Source organism: Dermacentor variabilis, chromosome 1 (assembly GCF_050947875.1).
Source record: "Dermacentor variabilis isolate Ectoservices chromosome 1, ASM5094787v1, whole genome shotgun sequence".
Lineage (NCBI taxonomy): Eukaryota > Metazoa > Arthropoda > Arachnida > Ixodida > Ixodidae > Dermacentor > Dermacentor variabilis.
The window spans coordinates 38,769,544-38,786,722 of NC_134568.1; positions in this window are offsets into that span (position 1 = coordinate 38,769,544).

Below are 17,179 nucleotides of genomic sequence, written 5' to 3' on the forward strand. Positions count from 1 at the left end.
AACGACCTGCTGTTTGTCGCCCTTGTCACCCGCGACCGGCGACGGCAAGAGTGCCTGGAGAGTTGCCTCCACATTTCTACACCATTTGGACTGCAAGACCACCTTTCATAGCGCGGAGAACACTATCGTGTGTGTGCATGTGCAAGCCCACACTTCGCTGCTTTTTTTTTATTATATAACCATATTCACGCTTCCAACGAACCACCATTAATTCTTCAGGTGTGAGCCAAACATTCTGGCTGTTCGGGGAAAAGCGACCCGAGGAATGCCATTCATTTTTAATTATGGGGTTTTACGTGCCAAAACCACTTTCTGATTATGAGGCACGCCGTAGTGGAGGACTCCGAAAATTTCGACCACCTGGGGTTCTTTAACGTGCACCTAAATCTAAGTACACGGGTGTTTTCGCATTTCGCCCCCCATCGAAATGCGGCTGCCGTGGCCGGGATTCGATCCCGCGACCTCGTGCTCAGCAGTCTAACACCATAGCCACTGAGCAACCATGGTGGGTGCCATTCATTTCACCCAGGACCACGGGTGAGAGTGTCTGGAGAGCTGCCTCCCCTTTTTGGTGAACCTGTGACTGCGTCGCTCTGTTAACCTCGGGTGCTGGGACCGCGCGCTTGCTGCTCCCCTTACTCTGGACCCAGCTCGCCGACCCTTAAGGTTGCGTCGGCGAGCCCGAGCAGGTGGCTTCCTTCGACAACTTCGGCCTCTCTGATTGGCTCTGCATCATTTCACCGAGTTCCCTGGCCTCAAAAGAAATCATTTCGGCGATCTTCGGTGCTCACCTCCTCCGAATTATCTTCTTTCCTTACTGTTTCTCCACCCTGTCTCTCTGACTCGTCAGCAGCGAATCGCCCTCGACATGAGAAAACGCCCTGAAGACGTGGGCAAGCGACTCTTGAGAGCCGCCCCACTCCTCTCATCAGAAAACAGCCTGGCAGTGCTGGGATGCTCCACACTTTATAAAAGCATAAACCTGTGATTAAAGGTGGCATAACTGTGCTGCAGTCTTCGTTTTAATTAAGCTCGCTTGTGGCCGACGCCCACGCCAGCACTTGCTCGGTCTTATCTTAGAGCCAGTAAGCGAACTGGGCGATAAGCTGGTATCACGCCACACAAGATTTCTTCGGCTTTGGTCCCGGCATAATAGTAGCACTTATAGGCGCGCTACGTACAACGCCCGATTTAAGGATGACATAAATAAGGAGCGACCTCGCTCAAGGTTGCCAATGCACGGCGCGACACAGTACGGCCGTACTGCGCATTATCTTACGCTATAGATAGCGTGCCCACTGATTCGCGCAGGGCAAATGTATAACTATTTAGGTGATTCAAGTCGTAGTTTAGTCATTGTATGCAATTTTTAAACACCACTGCAATTGCACGTCGACATTTCTGTAGTAAGACGGTCAGAGATTCTTCTGAGGCTGACTAATCGGATGGTCAGTAATGTATACGACGCTCATATTTAAGCTGCATAATATGCCTGTACAAGTAGTGTCTGTTCAAGTTCAGTAGCTAAGAGCAATATGATAGAACAGTAGCCGGAACGCAATATCTTCCCTACAACCACCGAGTATTCCTTTGTCGTCCTGTTATAACAAGAGAAGGCACACTAAATGTTCTGTATTTCTCTCCCATGTTTTAAGTGTTATGGCCGACAATATGTATCGTTTAGCATTCCTCACACAACTGACATCTGTTTGTGCAGAGGATGCATCAACTGGTTCTTTGTGATGTCTATGTTCTTTCTGATGTGATGTTCTTTGTGATGTATGCCCAAGCTGTTCGAAAATGCCGTATTTATTACAGGTAGAAATCCCGCTGCCTCATCCGAAGAGAGAAAAAGAGAGACAGAAGAAAGGGGAAAGGCAGAGAGGTTAACCAGATGGCTAGATCCGGTTTGCTACCCTACGCTGGGGAGAGAGGGGAGGGAAAGTAAAGTGATGAGAAAGAAGAGATAGAGAAAGGAGAACAGACATACAATCATAGTCAAATACTGTCACCGCATACCGTCACCACACAACACAGTAGCACTTGCAGCACTATAAGCATCTGTTCAGGCTACAGCCGCTTGTCCAATTCAGTTCTCGGTTTGATAATCAACGTCAGAGTCTCCAATGTGCCTTGAATAGACTAGATGACAGGCCATTTACAGAAGCCAAGATCTTGGGAGCCTGGCCTCACAGTTCATTAGCCCAGAAAGCAGAGCGCTTTTTCACTACTTGAAGGCAACAGACTTGAGTGCCCGACTAGAGACACCCTACACCTAACTTAGTGCATGTGAATGTGCGGTATAGACTCATGTTTTCTCTCTCTTTCACTCCCCAGTCCCCGCCCCACGTGTAGGGTAGGAAAATGGACTCAGTCTGGTTAACCTCCCTGCCTTCTTCCTCTCTCTCTCTCTCTCCTTCTCTCTCTGGTGCCCTTAAAAAGTGCAACAGTGCCCTCGTCACCTTCCGCTGCGATGGCTTGTAATGTCGGCATTCTAAAATAAGCTCCTCTGTTAGAAGTCTCTGGTCGAATGGCGCTGTCCTGATTTCGAGCGATCGTCTCTGTAAATTGTAACGAGAACAGTCACAGACAAGGCGTTGAAGAGTCTTCTCGCTACCACAGTCGTCACACGACGTGTCGTCGGCCCATCCGATTGGGAATGCAAAGAGCTTAGTGAAGGCCACCCCTAGCCATATTCGAGAAAACATGGTAGCTGCGCGACGGCAGAGTCCAGCTGGAATGCAAGGCGTAGAGAGCAGTCTAGGTTGTGCAGCCGATTGTTTTGAAAACTTCCTACGTTGGAGCAAAACAAATACTAAGTGGAGCGCGCCGCACATATAACGACTCACTAATTAGTATGTGGTCTGCTGCTGAGAAGGAAAGGAAGATAATTCAGCTTTCTTTCGAGACTTTTATGGGGCGCGCTGAGAGTTAAGCTTCCAATACTTTAACAAACAATCAAGATCTAGTAGCTGTGCAAACCCCATTATTTGCAAATCAGTTGTGCGGAATCCCGCAAAGTGGAGGACATTTTTTTAAAAAAACTATGATGCTTTGTTTCTGAGTAGCATTGGTTTTCTTTATAGCTTTGTGCTACATACAGGTGGATGTCAATTTTTACTTTAATGAACCCCATTAGTGCCGCTGGTCTACGTATTAGCACATAAATATTTGCTATGCGGACGCTATTTATTGATATAAACTTAAGAAACGCGTCATAAGTTTGCCGAACGCATCAATTTTATAAGCGATGTCTTCTGTACTGTAAACGCGCGATGGTCGGCGCTCTGTGAGAACGGTTGTTAGCAAAGGGCGCGCATATGCGTCTTCTTCACTTCTCGGTGGATGTGGGTGCAGGCGCCGTGGGAAGGGAGGGCGGGGGGGGGGAGAGGGGGGAGGGGGGAGAGTGCAGACAACCTGCAGCTCCAGTTAAAGAGACACTAAATACGACTATAGAGTTAATCTGTGTATGAAAAAAATCACTTTTCTAGAATGCCCAAAGGCTCACTCTTGCCTGCGTGGAGGCTGTACGAGGAGCAGAAAATGCGCTAACTGCGGGAGATGATTGTGGAGGCCGATTGATTGTGGACGCCGATTGATTGTGGACGCCCCCTTGAAGCTCCCATACCAACTTATGAGGTCGCTGATTTTTAAGCCTTCTTCAGTTTACTTTAGCGTCTATCTATAAAGGAGTATTGCATATTGCATCATAAGCGACCCAAATCTCAATCTGTAGAGCTTGGAGAACCTTTTTCGGCATTAGAAAGGCCCCAACACAATAGAAATGTTTTGAGACTCGGGGACGTCACATTCACGCCCAAAATGCAAGACATGGAAACTTACTTGATCTTCATTTTGTTTCCGCTAATACTCAGCATCTTGCTGCCGAAGAACTTTACCTTTCGACCCGCCGTGGTTACTTAGCGGCTTAGCGACTCTGCTACGCACGAGGTCGCAGGTCACGGAGGCCGCAGTTAGATGGTTGCGAAATGCAAAAACGGCCGCGTGCTGTGCATTGGGTGCACGTTACAGATATTCAGGTGGTCGAAATTATTCCGGAGTCCCCACTACGGGGTGCCTCACGATCAGATCGTGGTTTTCGCTCGTAAAACGCCATAATTTTTTTTTAGCTTTACATATCTAAAAGTGTTAGAATAATCTAAACTAATTTGCCTGTAGCTCTTTTATGTCCCTTCAATGGCGGTGCTACGCGTAGGTGATGATGTAACGAAAAGCATGCAGAATACGTGTGCATGCCTGGTACCAGCGTGCGCAGGTTTACTTCGGAGAATAAAGGCACATTGACACTGACGAATCGCAGAGGCCACCCGCCCATCCTGACCGTTAAACTCGTGACTTTCTTTTTCGAGGGGGGGGGGGGAGGGGTCAATTACTCGCTGCCCGATTTTCAAGCACTGCTCCTGGAAGTGTAAAGGTGCTGAAACAGCAATATGACAGCCAATTTACATGCACTATTTTACCTGCAGCTTCCCTCTAACAGAGGTGAACAGCAACTGCCATGTTTTTCTTTGCTGGAGACACGCACGCTTGTCCCAAACTACAGTGTCTTGTCTCGCGCAGTTTTGTGCTGCTCTAAACACATCAAGCAGATTTCTGAACATTGTTCACTGCTTAAACTTTACCGATGCCACCTTCGCTGCAGCACCAGTGCGCGCACACACACACGCATATATATATATATATATACACACATACATACATACATACATACATACATACATACATACATACATACATACATACATACATACATACATACATACATACATACATGGTGCCCAGCTAACTTGGTCCAAGATTTTGAAAAAACTTATGCGTTCTTCTGAACAGAAATCGCGTGGATGTTGTTAAACTTACAGTACCATCTTCTTGCTCGTCATCTTTGCGTAATTAGCCGAGATAAATTAATAAACTATTTCATTAATTACATAAATAAAATTAATTAAATATAGCTTGAAACGTTTAGGCGTCGATAGGAAAGTTGTGGAGCTCCACAAATATTGCCCAACCCAGGCATTTCCAACGAGATAGACTTAGCGTAGCCATTTTTATTCGGGAAAGACGAAAGCCCGCGGAGTTTAAAAAATACCACGTGACAGCGCGCTCTGTGCGCCCAAATGTGCCACGATTACAGCGCTATCAACCGTGCTTTGTAAAAAAACATCGCTCGCTTCGCGCCTTTTGTGCTGCCCACGACAGAGCTTCGCGTTGTGCTTGGTTCCGAGATAAAATGCCAGTGGGTTCGGGCGGCAGTTGAAATACAGCGCGGCTCCCGTTTCTGCGGGTATAATTTCACTCTCACACCAGAAGAATGCATGCGGAGAAAAAAATGACAAGCTCATGAGTTCGGATTTGGGAGCAAGACCCCAAACTGCGAACAGGCATTATAACAAGCTTGATAACGTCGTGTGAATTACGCTTGTTGTCACAAAAGGAAGAATTGTAAATTGATATGGAAGGTTGCTTTTTAGCTTCCTGTCCATTCCTTGTCGGCTGAGAATTTGTAATTTCATATTACTTAGGTGCCTTTTCCACGTCGTATAACAGTTTCACACACTGCAGATGGCTCTTCTCATGGATAACTGTTGTACAGATTTATCGCTGTGATGTCTGTCTGAAGAATTTGTTCAAACAAGTTGCCCTCCGCAATAATGCACTATTGGCACCTTTTCAGCACGTCTGATGTAACTTTTTTGATGACGCAAGACGGTATCTCGCTGCAGGCCTCAGCAATCTCTGCCTTTAGCGCTTCTGGTGTAGTTGTAGGTTTGCGGTACACTCGGTCTTTCACATGTCGCCGCAAGAAGAAGTCAAGAGGTGTCAAGTCCGGTGACCTTGCAGGCCATGCCACTGGTCCATGCCGCCCGACCCACTGGCGTTTGAAGGCTTCGTCAAGCCAGGCTCGGGCAAGGCTGCTGCTGTGAGCTGGTGCACCGTCGTGCTGATACCAAGTTCGCTTTAAAAACGCAAGAGGAAGACCACAGCGAAAATCTTCGACTGGGCCTTCCAAGAGGTCGTTCACGTACCGCTGAGCAGTGAGCATGTGGTCAAAAAATATGGGGCCAATTATTCTTCCGTCAAAGATGCCGCACCACACACTGAATGACGATTGGTACTGGGGTCTGTTCTGCGCCAGCCAATGCGTATTCATATCGCTCCAGTAAAGCGCATTATGGATGTTGAGAATTTCTGGAGAAGGTTGCCTCATCTGTCCAGAGCACTTTGTCAACAAAATCCGGTATTTCGTCACTGTTCACAAGGATCTAATTTGAGAAATCATGCCGCAATTGAAAGTCTCTTTCTTGCAACTTTTGATGCAGTTGCAGGTGATACGGATGCATTTGAGCCTTCCTAAGAACTCTTGACACTGAAGACATTGAAATGCCGACCTCACCACTCACATCAGGCACGCTGGAGTGAGGGTTTGCAGTCACGAAATCCAAAATGTCTCCTTCCGCCTCTTCACTGATGGTCCCCTTTCTGTGCCGCATCTTCTTGAAGCTACCTGTTCCTTTCAGTGTCAAGTAACTCCTCATAATTGTGTTTGCGCTAGGTCATCCCCCAGATTGCCAATTTCGGTATACCTTGAAAGCTTTCCTCTTGTCGCCCCGTGCCGCTCCCAAGGCTAAGACGATGTGAGCCTTCTACTCGCTTGAGTAGGGCATGCTTTAGGCACTGCAAACAAATTCTTCGAAACGGCTGCGCTGCACGACAGTAATAGACAGTCGAGCTCACATGCATCTAGCCGCTGGCAGAGCTTGGAAGAAAAGCGGCGCTGTAACAAATGATGCTCTCGCTCGCACAGGTTCCAGATGCATGATGCATGTTTTTTTTTGTGTATTTCTTCTATTGCACATCGACGTGAACGCTGGAAAAAAAATTGCTCTTCTTGTCATATCGGAATAAACGGCTGATGACGGCGCGTTCTTCGGCGACAGGCGCGAGCGGCTGCTGACGAAGCGCTTTTTCGGAGCGCCGTCGCCAACCGCTGCCGGTAATATCAGAGCCAAGCAAAGGTTGAAGCCCTTCCTCGTAAGTGAAGGGAAGGCGCGGCGTTGGCGATGTTTTTACAAATCACTCATGAGAGCGCTGTAATCGCCGCGCATTCGGGCGCACAGAGCGCGTTGTCACCTGGTATTTTTTTGATCTCCGCGGGCGTTCGTTTTTCCGGAATAGAAACGTCCGCCCTAAGTCTATCTCGTTGGAAGTGCCTGGGTTGGGCAATATTTGTGAAGCTCCACAGCTTTCCTATTGACGCCTGAACGTTTCAAGCTATATTTAAAAGGTTAATTAATTTATCTCGGCTAATTACTCAAAAGCAAGACGAGCAAGAAATGGTACTGTAAGTTTAGATAAACGCCAACAACATCCACGCGATTTTGGTTCTGAAGAACGCATAGGTTTTTTTTTTAAATCTTGGTCCAAGTTAGCTGGGACACCCTGTATATGTAAACCGAAAAGGCTTCTGATCTCAAGCAATTAATATCCATCCTCCCTCTTTTCCTAATTAATCTGACTGAGCTAATTGGCAGTGATGATTATGGCGTGCGCGTTCTTTCCGCGAGTTTTGCTAAATAGAGGCAGCGGCAATAATCGGATGCGCTGGTGCGTGCCCCCCGCGCAGCTCTGCCCTTGTTTCTCCCTCGCTAATGAATCACCAGCACAGCGGTCAAACAGGGTCGAACGCCAGGTACACGGGCACGTGGCGTCAACCGGAGCTGCGAAAGGATTATCGTGCCGATATATCCTGCCTACGTGCCTTCCTTCGTAACCAAAGATGAAAAGCAGGTAGGGGACGGGAGAGGTACGCAAGGGGCGCTACTAAAAATTATTCCCCTTGACTCATCAAGTCCTCTGTGTACAACCGGCGGACTGCCGGCCTGCTCTCTTAGTATACACTCTTTCGCCGAAGAAATCAGGCGCAGTAGCATAATCAAAAGCCCGCGAAAAAGTAGCAAGAAACCAAATGAAACACAAATGCTGAAAGCCGCCAGCGTGAAGACGTGTACGCAGCAGCACGTCTGTTAGTGCCCCCCCCCCCTCTCTCTCTCTCGTTATTTTATTTCTCTCTCTCTCTCTTCGGTCTGCGCATGCTTCCGCACCCGGGCTGTTCGCGATCCCTCTGTCTGTGCGTGGTTCCCTTTGGTTTGCACCTTTCTGCCAGCCGAACAGGCAGCGGCACAGCGTGGTGTCTGCGTAGCGTCTTCACGTGGCGCTCCGGAGGGCGCGCTTCAAAACTCGATGAGACTAAACAGAGCCCCCACCGGCGCTCCGTCCCGCGTGCTGCGAGGCCTTCCGCCTGCTCTCGCCCATCGTCACCCGCAAACAAGACGAAATGTTTACGCCCTGCCACCCGGTGAAGAGATGCGCAGCGCCGGGCCACGAGTCCCACGCTAGGCTCCCCGACCGAGCGCGCTCTTCGAACGCTGCCGCGCTTCTCTTATTGCTCTTCATCCTCGTGCTAGCTTTGCCCGGATGCTGCGCGGGATTTGTTTGCGTGCCCGCGTCCAAAGTACAAAACGTTTCTTTGATCCCAAAAGCACTAATGAAGCTCGTCAAAGGGCTTCTCGATAAACAAGCCGCCGCTAGATGTCTTTATGTTTTCCTTTTTGCGTCATCATCCTACTCCTACCCGCCAACCTCTCCTCAGTTCGCTCGCCTCCTTTCCCTTTGCTTTTTGCGCAGAGAACAAGGGAAGCTTTGTTTAAAGCCGTGTCCGGCGCGTTCAAATTTGTTTTCTCCACCCCTTTGTTTCTGCTTCTATTTTCGTGCGCGGCAGCTGCTGCCGGCATGCAGTTTTTGTTTGTTTGGCGCCACGCCACTGCGAAGTGTTACGATGACGGGACCTGTTTTGAACGGTTTGAGCAGTTAAGAAGGAATAGTCTGTCATTGGCTCTAGCGCTTTCGTTACACCGAAAGGGGGAGGGGGTGTTCGGCGTGAGAGATGTGCTCGCTCTTTTTGACGCGTGCTCTTCATCCGCTAGCGTAATTTCTTGAAGTGTTGCAATCGGAAGCATAGCGAACGCTTTCGTAATCTTTACGCAAGAGCTGTAAGGATACTACAGCATTCAGAACTGCCTTTTTTGTCCTTTCTAAATGCATTCAGCTTCTACTGTGCACTGCAGGTGCAGTTGGACAAGAGATAACGCTACCGCAAGTGAGAAATGATAACTGTTTTATGGTAAATACAACTCTAGATAGAGATAAGCGATAAGAAAGAGGCAGGGGGTTTCACCATGCTAAGCTAGGTTGGCTACTCTGCACGATGAAAGGGTGTGAAATAGAACAAGAAAGACGAAAAGCAAGACAAATGGAAAGTTAACAGTACGCGCACAAACGCACGCCCAAGGTGAAGCATTATCGTTGAAACAGTCACAAGCGGTCACATAGGCTCGTGGATCGCCCTTATAGGGCCATGGAGGCATTTACCGGAGCTATTGGTCCCATTAGTCGGCATAACGTGCGGTACGGAAATCTTGGCCTTGAATGTATGTGTTATTTCTTTATAATCTTCAGTTCGCCAATGCAGCTCACCTCGAAGCTCAATTATGAGCCGAGCCGACCATTCTCCGATCTATCGTTGGTTCGACACAGTCGCACTGCTGTCTCGCTTCCTAGTGTTTGTGCATGTTTTCGAAGTTTTGTCAAATAGAATTGTCGACCCAGCCACCACCTCCTGCTGGTTTTCATAAAGTTTATTCAGTCAGTCAGACGTCGGAAGACTCGCCAAGATACCTTCCCTACCGGAGGCCGGGGGGGGGGGGGGCTTCGCCTCCCACGGTTTCGATAGGAGCCTGCAGAAGAGCCCGATCTGGTAGCGGCGAGAGCTCCGTCATGACTACGCCTGACCTGACACCGGGCCAGAGGCAACTGACTGACCCTGAGAACAACCGTGAATGTAAACGATATAAGGCTACAGAAACAGACGACGAGTCTATGCTTATTGATGATTGTGACATAGCTGACATCACAGAACTGGACAATGAAGGCTTCAGGCTTGTGCGTCACCGCAAGGAGAGGACCGTCGGAATCCCAGTGATTATTACCCCTGCCACAGAAGGAGCCGACCTGAAAAAAGTGAATCCCATTCTTCTGTCTACGGAAATTGAGAAAATTCTTGGCGCGTCGCTAGTTAGGAGCCGATTTACTGCTCAAGGAGCGCTGCTACTGGATGTGCAGACAGAAGAGCATGTGAACTCCCTTCTCAGTTGCAAGTCAATCTCAGGGACTGCAATCGCAGCACGAGTGCCCAATCCGTACCTGCAAAACACGTGTATTATTAGAGGAGTACCGAAGTGGTACACTGACGAGGAACTGTTGGAATACCTAAAGCCACAAGGTGATTACCATGCAAGGGGAGCCACGCGACGCGTTCACACTTCCGAATCCGATTCGGAGTCCAGGCGAACCAGCACCGTGGTTCTGACGTTCGCTCCTAACACAGGCCGTCCAGAGAAGATCAACTTGGGCTTCACAAGACACGAGGCCATTGACTACGTTGAGATACCACCTCGGTGCTTCAAGTGTCAGTCCTATGGACATGTGGCCAAGTACTGCCGTGGTGAGCAGCGGTGTAAGAGATGTGGAGAAGATGTGGTAAGAGATGTGGAGAACTTTCTTTGTGCAAACTGTAGTGGTGGTCATCCAGCTAGTTATAGCAAGTGTTCTACGGGGGCAGCGGCAATAAAGCGAAAGAAAACGTTTACCTTGGGGCCAACAGGAAAGGATGCGAAAAATACGACGAATAAAAAGGCGGAGAGTCCCAGAGTGTCCGACGAATTCAAATGGAGCTCAAAGAGTGAAACTGATTTCCCAAGCCTGAAGGCTTCTCCAGGAATCCAGAACACAGTGGTGCCATCGCGCAGCGAACCGGCTAAAGTAGTCAAATCAATGAACAGAGGCCCTGTAGACGAGAAGACTGCTGAACAACCGGAACAGCGAAGTTATGTGTCTGCACTGCAACGAGCCCAATCGCGTTGCGATGAAAAAACACCACAAGAGGACTGTCAGCAGGTGCTACGTTCTCTCTTCAAAGCCTTGCGATCACACATAGAGAAGATGCCGGCGAGCTCGATGAAGGACATGCTCGAAGTAGTCCTGGCCCTCGAGTCAGTGATTCTAAGCTCTGCTTCTTCTTAAAGCACCTAAAAATATGGATGCAATATGAATTCAGTGTGATTGACCTGACATTACACTCAGCAGACATCCTCGCATCGTCGCATCCTCACATCATCCTCGCAAAGGTAGAATGGGCAGCGACCATTTTCCTATCTTCGTTAACATTGCTGGATATAGAACCAACGGCCGAAGATCTTGTCCTGTGACGCATTGGGATACGTACAGGGACGGCCTAAGCGAATCATCTGGAGACCTGTTCGCGGACATGCTACGTAGGAAGAGATTAGCTACCGCTGAGCTGAAGCTACCCGACCACTTCCGCGCTCCGGATCTAAAGCTCAAAAATCTATGCGCTGCCCGTAGAAGAGCGGAACGGAGGCTGATGAGGGTGAAGGGTGACCCACCAATGAAGACTATATATAACAGGATTAACGCAGTGATTCGACGTTACTCAAGGAAACTAAGAAGAGATTAATGGGCAACATTTTGTGCAAGCCTATCGGTCTTCACGCCAATTCCAAGGATATGGTGGGTCGTTAATAACCTTGCAGGAAACTTTCGACCAAACAAGCCATTTGAAGCCCTAGCAAGGTAGTTAGGCAAGACGCTCGCTTGTCTTGCGAATGCCTTTGTTGAAATATACTCTTCCGGCAGGTCAGCTGGCACAACCAACCCACCTCCGCCGCTATCATTGTCTCTAATGGATGCTCCTTTCACACTCAGAGAGTTAGAACTAGCTATGAGCCGCCTCCGACGTCGCTGTGGTGTGGGACCTGACCTTATCAGTATTCAGATGCTGACTAACCTACCGGTTGAAAGACGACATGATTTGCTGGCATTTTTTAACCAAGTGTGGGCCAGCGGGGATATCCTACATTTATGGAAGGTAGCATGGGTGGTACCGGTTCTGAAGCCTGGAAGGAATCCTGCAGCTCTGGGCTCATACGGACAGGTATCGCTGACCTCCTGTGCAGCGAAGCTAATGGAGAAGATGGCGTGTACAAGACTCACTTGGTATGTCGAGAAGGGTCGAAAACTACCATCGTGCATGACTGGGTTTCGGCAGCGTCTAGGCGCTCAAGACAATGTGCTGGACCTGCTAAGCCACACAGAACATTACAGTGCGGATGGCCTGTCGACACTTGCTGTTTTCGTAGATGTTCCCCAGGCTTACGACTACGTGTCTCAAACAGCCATCGTCAGCCAGTTACAAGTTATAGGCGTCATGGGTCATCTCTTGCACTTCATACATACGTTCCTCAATGATCGTCGCATCAGAGTTAGTCTTGGCGACACTTTGAGCGATGAAATACGTATATTTCGCGGCGTGTCACAGGGGAGTGTTTTATCTCCCTTATTATTTAACAGTGCCATGACTAGCCTCCTAAGAGTACTAAACCATCGAACACCAGTGAAAATATCCATACATGCCGATGATATCTGCATATGGGTCTCCGGCTACCAGCATCGCCGCCTCGCACGAATAGCCCAGGGAGCAGTAAATGCCATTCAGGGCCACTTGACAACGATTGGATTATCACTATCAACAGAGAAATCATTCGTACTATTTCCTGGAGTGAAAAGAAAATCTACACGCTTGACGCTGAATTTGGACGGATACCAGATTCAACAAGTCACCAACGTCCGATTTCTTGGCGTTACCTTAGACCACAGGCTACTCTGGCGCCGCGGTGTTGACCACGTTGCGGCGTCATCGTCGCGCAGGCTACATGGGCTCAAGCGAGTTTCTGGCATACGCTGGGGCAACCACCCGACGTCGATGCTTCGGCTACATACAGCCTTAATTACCAGTCGGATCCTGTATCAGCTACCTCTGATGTCACCGTCAGATAGCCAATACGAGCGCTTAGAAGCCATCCACAGAAAAGATATTCGACTTTGCCTTGGAGTCCCTCAGCCAGCATCAAACAACAAAGTGCTCCACGAAGCTGAGTCACGCCGTCTGCGACTTCACGCTTCCCAGGCTCTCATGATCCAGCTACTACGATTGAGTGAGTCTACGCCCGGCATAGCCCTGTTACGACGTATAGGTAACAGACCGCGCTCACATTTTTATGCAGCACTGAACACGCTTCGCGTCTTAGGATTGCGCTGCTCGAGACAGAGGGAAAGGATAGAACCACCCTGGACATTCGAGGACATCACATGCAACTTAAGTGTACCACGATTGCATTCAAAGAGCTGCATTCGATCTGCAGAAGCCAATTCACTAGTCCTGGAACATTTGAACACGAGTTACCCAAATCACCTACAAGTATACATAGGTGGCTCTGTCAAAGCAGACGAAGACCGCTGCGCAGCTGCATTCTATATTCCCTCTCTAAATTATACGTGGTCTGGCCGTCTGGACTGTATAGTTTCGTCGACAGTTGTGGAAGGCGTAGTAATAGCTTCTGCTCTGCGCAAACTAAAGACTTTGCCTCCGCAGAATGTGGCTGTCCTTACGGACTCAAAGGCAGCGTTACAACTGTACCGTGGTCTGCCATCCCTCAAATTCCCACGCAAATCGCTAGCCATCGTGAAAGAACTCAACATCAAAGGCTTCACAGTAAAGTTTCAGTGGATTCCCTCCCACATTGGTATTTCTGGCAACGAAAAAGCTGATGCGCTTGCATACACAGCGCTCTGTCATTCTCCCTAAGTCAAGGCTCCAAAGAGTAATCAAGTGCAAAAATCTGACATTCGAAATCACTTTGGGTCGCCTTGGGTTTCACCGCATATGCCCTGCGTAACCAAGAGATTTCACCGAGAGGAAGCCTCACTTCTATATCGAATAAGGACAGGATCTGCTAGTACACCGGCCTGGTTATTTAAGACGGGGCGAATCAATTCTCCGAACTCTACGGCATGCAACGAGACAGGAGACATTGAACATTTTTTGTGGTCCTGCCAGCAATTCCAAGATGAAAGAGACGCTCTCCTGAAGAATCTGAAACAAAGGACCTTTCGCATGCGTGCCTGCAACACCTTATATTTCCCGAGGGATCAGTTATGGCCCGCAAAGAAACGACGTCTCCTTATCGAATTCTTAAAAGAGACTGGTTTGATGGACATATGGCGAAACCCTTCACCGGTATTGTAAGAGACGCTCGGGCGGAGCAATTGCCGGCCTTGATCGCCAGGCTAAACCCGCCTGTTGCTACAGTTGACCACCACCACCACCACCACCACCTGCCAGGGCCCTGTTACAAAGGTTGTCATGTATATTGATCACTGATACAGTAACTTTAACATATTGAGTGCGTATTGTTTCGTCCTGAGATGTTCAGTCATCACAGAGCAGCCTTGCTATAAGACTTATCAGGAGCACTGAGCCAGGGGTCAGTAGAAAGCGTCCCATGACATGTAATGTCAGAAATTACGTAATTACGAAATATATATACGTATATATAGTGAAACGGTAAGTCACGCATTTAACATTTGTCGTCTTTTTCATCATTTAATCATCATCAGCAGCAGCAGCAGCCCGGCTACGCCCACTGCAGGTTAAAGACCTCTCCCGCACATCTCCAACTACCCCGGTCATGTGCTAATTGGGGCCATGTTGTCCCTGCAAACTTCTTAATCTCATCCGCCCACCTAACTTTCTGCCGCCCCTTGCTACGCATCCCTTCTCTTGGAATCCAGTCCGTAACCCTTAATGACCATCGGTTATCTTCCCTTGGTTGTTTTGTTGGTTTCTTTATGGAGGACTACGGTGGCTGTGGAGCCTCTATAGATATCTTTTAGTATTTTTACATGCAGCTCGTCTACACCCTGATTCCGTAATGCCTGCATGACTGCTGAGGTTTCGACTGAATCAAACGCTTTCTCTTAATCAAAGAAAGCTATATATAACGGCTGGTTGTATTCCGGACATTTCTCTATCACCTGATTGATAGTGGGAATACGGTCTATTGTTGAGTAGCCTTTACGAAATCCTGCCTGGCCCTTTGGTTCACAGAAGTCTAAGGTGTTCCTGATTCTATATGCGATTACCTTAGTAAATACTTTGAGGCAACAGACATTAAGCTGATCGGTCTGTAATTTTTCAAGTCTTTGGCGTCCCTTTTCTTAAGGATTAAGATTATGTTGGCGTTCTTCCAAGATTCCGGTACGCACGAGGTCATGAGGCACTGCGTATACAGGGTGGCCAGTTTTTCTAGAACAATCTGCCCACCAACCTTCAACAAATCTCCTGTTACCTGATGCTCCCCAGCTGCCTTCCCCCTTTGCATAGCCCCCAAGCCTTTCTTTACGTCTTCCGGCGTTACTTGTGGGGTGTCAATTTGCTCTAGACTATTCCCTATGCCATTATCGTCATGGGCGTATGGTGTATCGCCATTGGTGTCATGGGTGTCATGGCTGAGCACTGTATATATCTCTATAGAACTCCTCAACCACTTGAACTATCTTATCCATATAAGTAATGATATTGCCGGCTATGTCTCTTAACGCATGCATCTGATTCTTCCCTATTCCTAGTGTCTTCACTGCTTTTAGGCTTCCTCCGTTCCTAAGAGCATGCTCAATTCTATCCATATTATACTTCCTTATGTCAGCTATCTTAAGCTTGTTGACTAACTTGGAAAATTCTGCTAGTTCTATTTTAGCTGTAGGGTTAGATGCTTTCATACAATGGCGTTTCTTAATCAGATCTTTCGTCTCCTGTGATGGCTTACCGCTAGCCTGTCTAACGAAATTACCACCTACTTCTATTGCACGCTCCTTAATGATGCTCATAAGATTGTCGTTCATTGCTTCAACACTAAGGTCCTCTTCCTGAGTGAAAGCCGAATACCTGTTCTGTAGCTTGATCCGGAATTCCTCTATCTTCCCTCATACCGCTAACTAATTGATCGGTTTCTTATATACCAGTTTCTTTCGATGCCTCCTAAAGTCTAGGCTAATTCGAGATCTTACCATCCTATGGTCACTGCAGCGCACCTTGCCGAGCACGTCCACATCCTTTATGATGCCAGGGTTCGCGCAGAGTATGAACTCCATTTCATTTCTAGTCTCACCATTCGGGCTCATCCACGTCCGCTTTCGGCTATCCCGCTTGCGGAAGGAGGTAGTCATCATCCGCATATTATTCCGTTGTGCAAACTCTACTAATAACTCTTCCCTGCTATTCCTAGAACCTATGCCATATTCCCCCACTGACTTGTCTCCAGCCTGCTTCTTGCCCACCCTGGCATTGAAGTCGCCCATCAGGATAATGTATTTTGTATTGACATTAGCGATCACCGATTCCACGTCTTCATAGAAGCCTTCCACTTCCTGGTCATCATGACTGGATGTAGCCGCGTAGACCTGTACAACCTTCAATTGGTACCTCTCATTAAGTTTCACAAGAAGACCTTCCACCCTCTCATTAATGCTATAGAATTCCTGCATGTTACCAGCTATATCCTTATTAATCCGGAATCCGACTCCTAGTTCTCGTCCCTCCGCTAAGCCCCGGTAGCACAGGACGTGCCCGCGTTTTAGCACAGTATATGCTTCATTTGTCAACCTAACCTCACTGAGCCCTATTATATCCTATTTAATGCCTGCTAATTCCTCCAGTAGCACTGCTAGACTCGCCTCACTAGATAACTTTCTAGCGTTAAACGTTGCCAGGTTCAGATTCCAATGGCGGCCTGTCCGGTGCAGCGATGACGTAGAGGTAGAGCATCCGCCTCGCGTGCAAGAGGACCATGGCTCGAATCCCGGTGCCGCGCAATTTTCCACCGGATTAAAAAAATCCGCGTGTTGATAAAAAATTGCTAAACAGGCCTGGAGTGCCGCCTGATCCCGGTGACCAGAACCAGTAACGCGCACTCCCTCACCAGAGAAGGATTGGCCCACCCTGGTGCAGTACTTGGCCACGACCTCCTATATGAATACAACAATATTCTTTTAGGCTGTAGTAAAGATCATAACAGCTGTGTCTTACCAGTACTCAGGTACGGGGCAGAAACCTGGAGGCTTACGAAAAGGGTTCCACTTAAATTGAGGACGACGCAACGAGCTATGGAAAAAAGAATGATAGGTG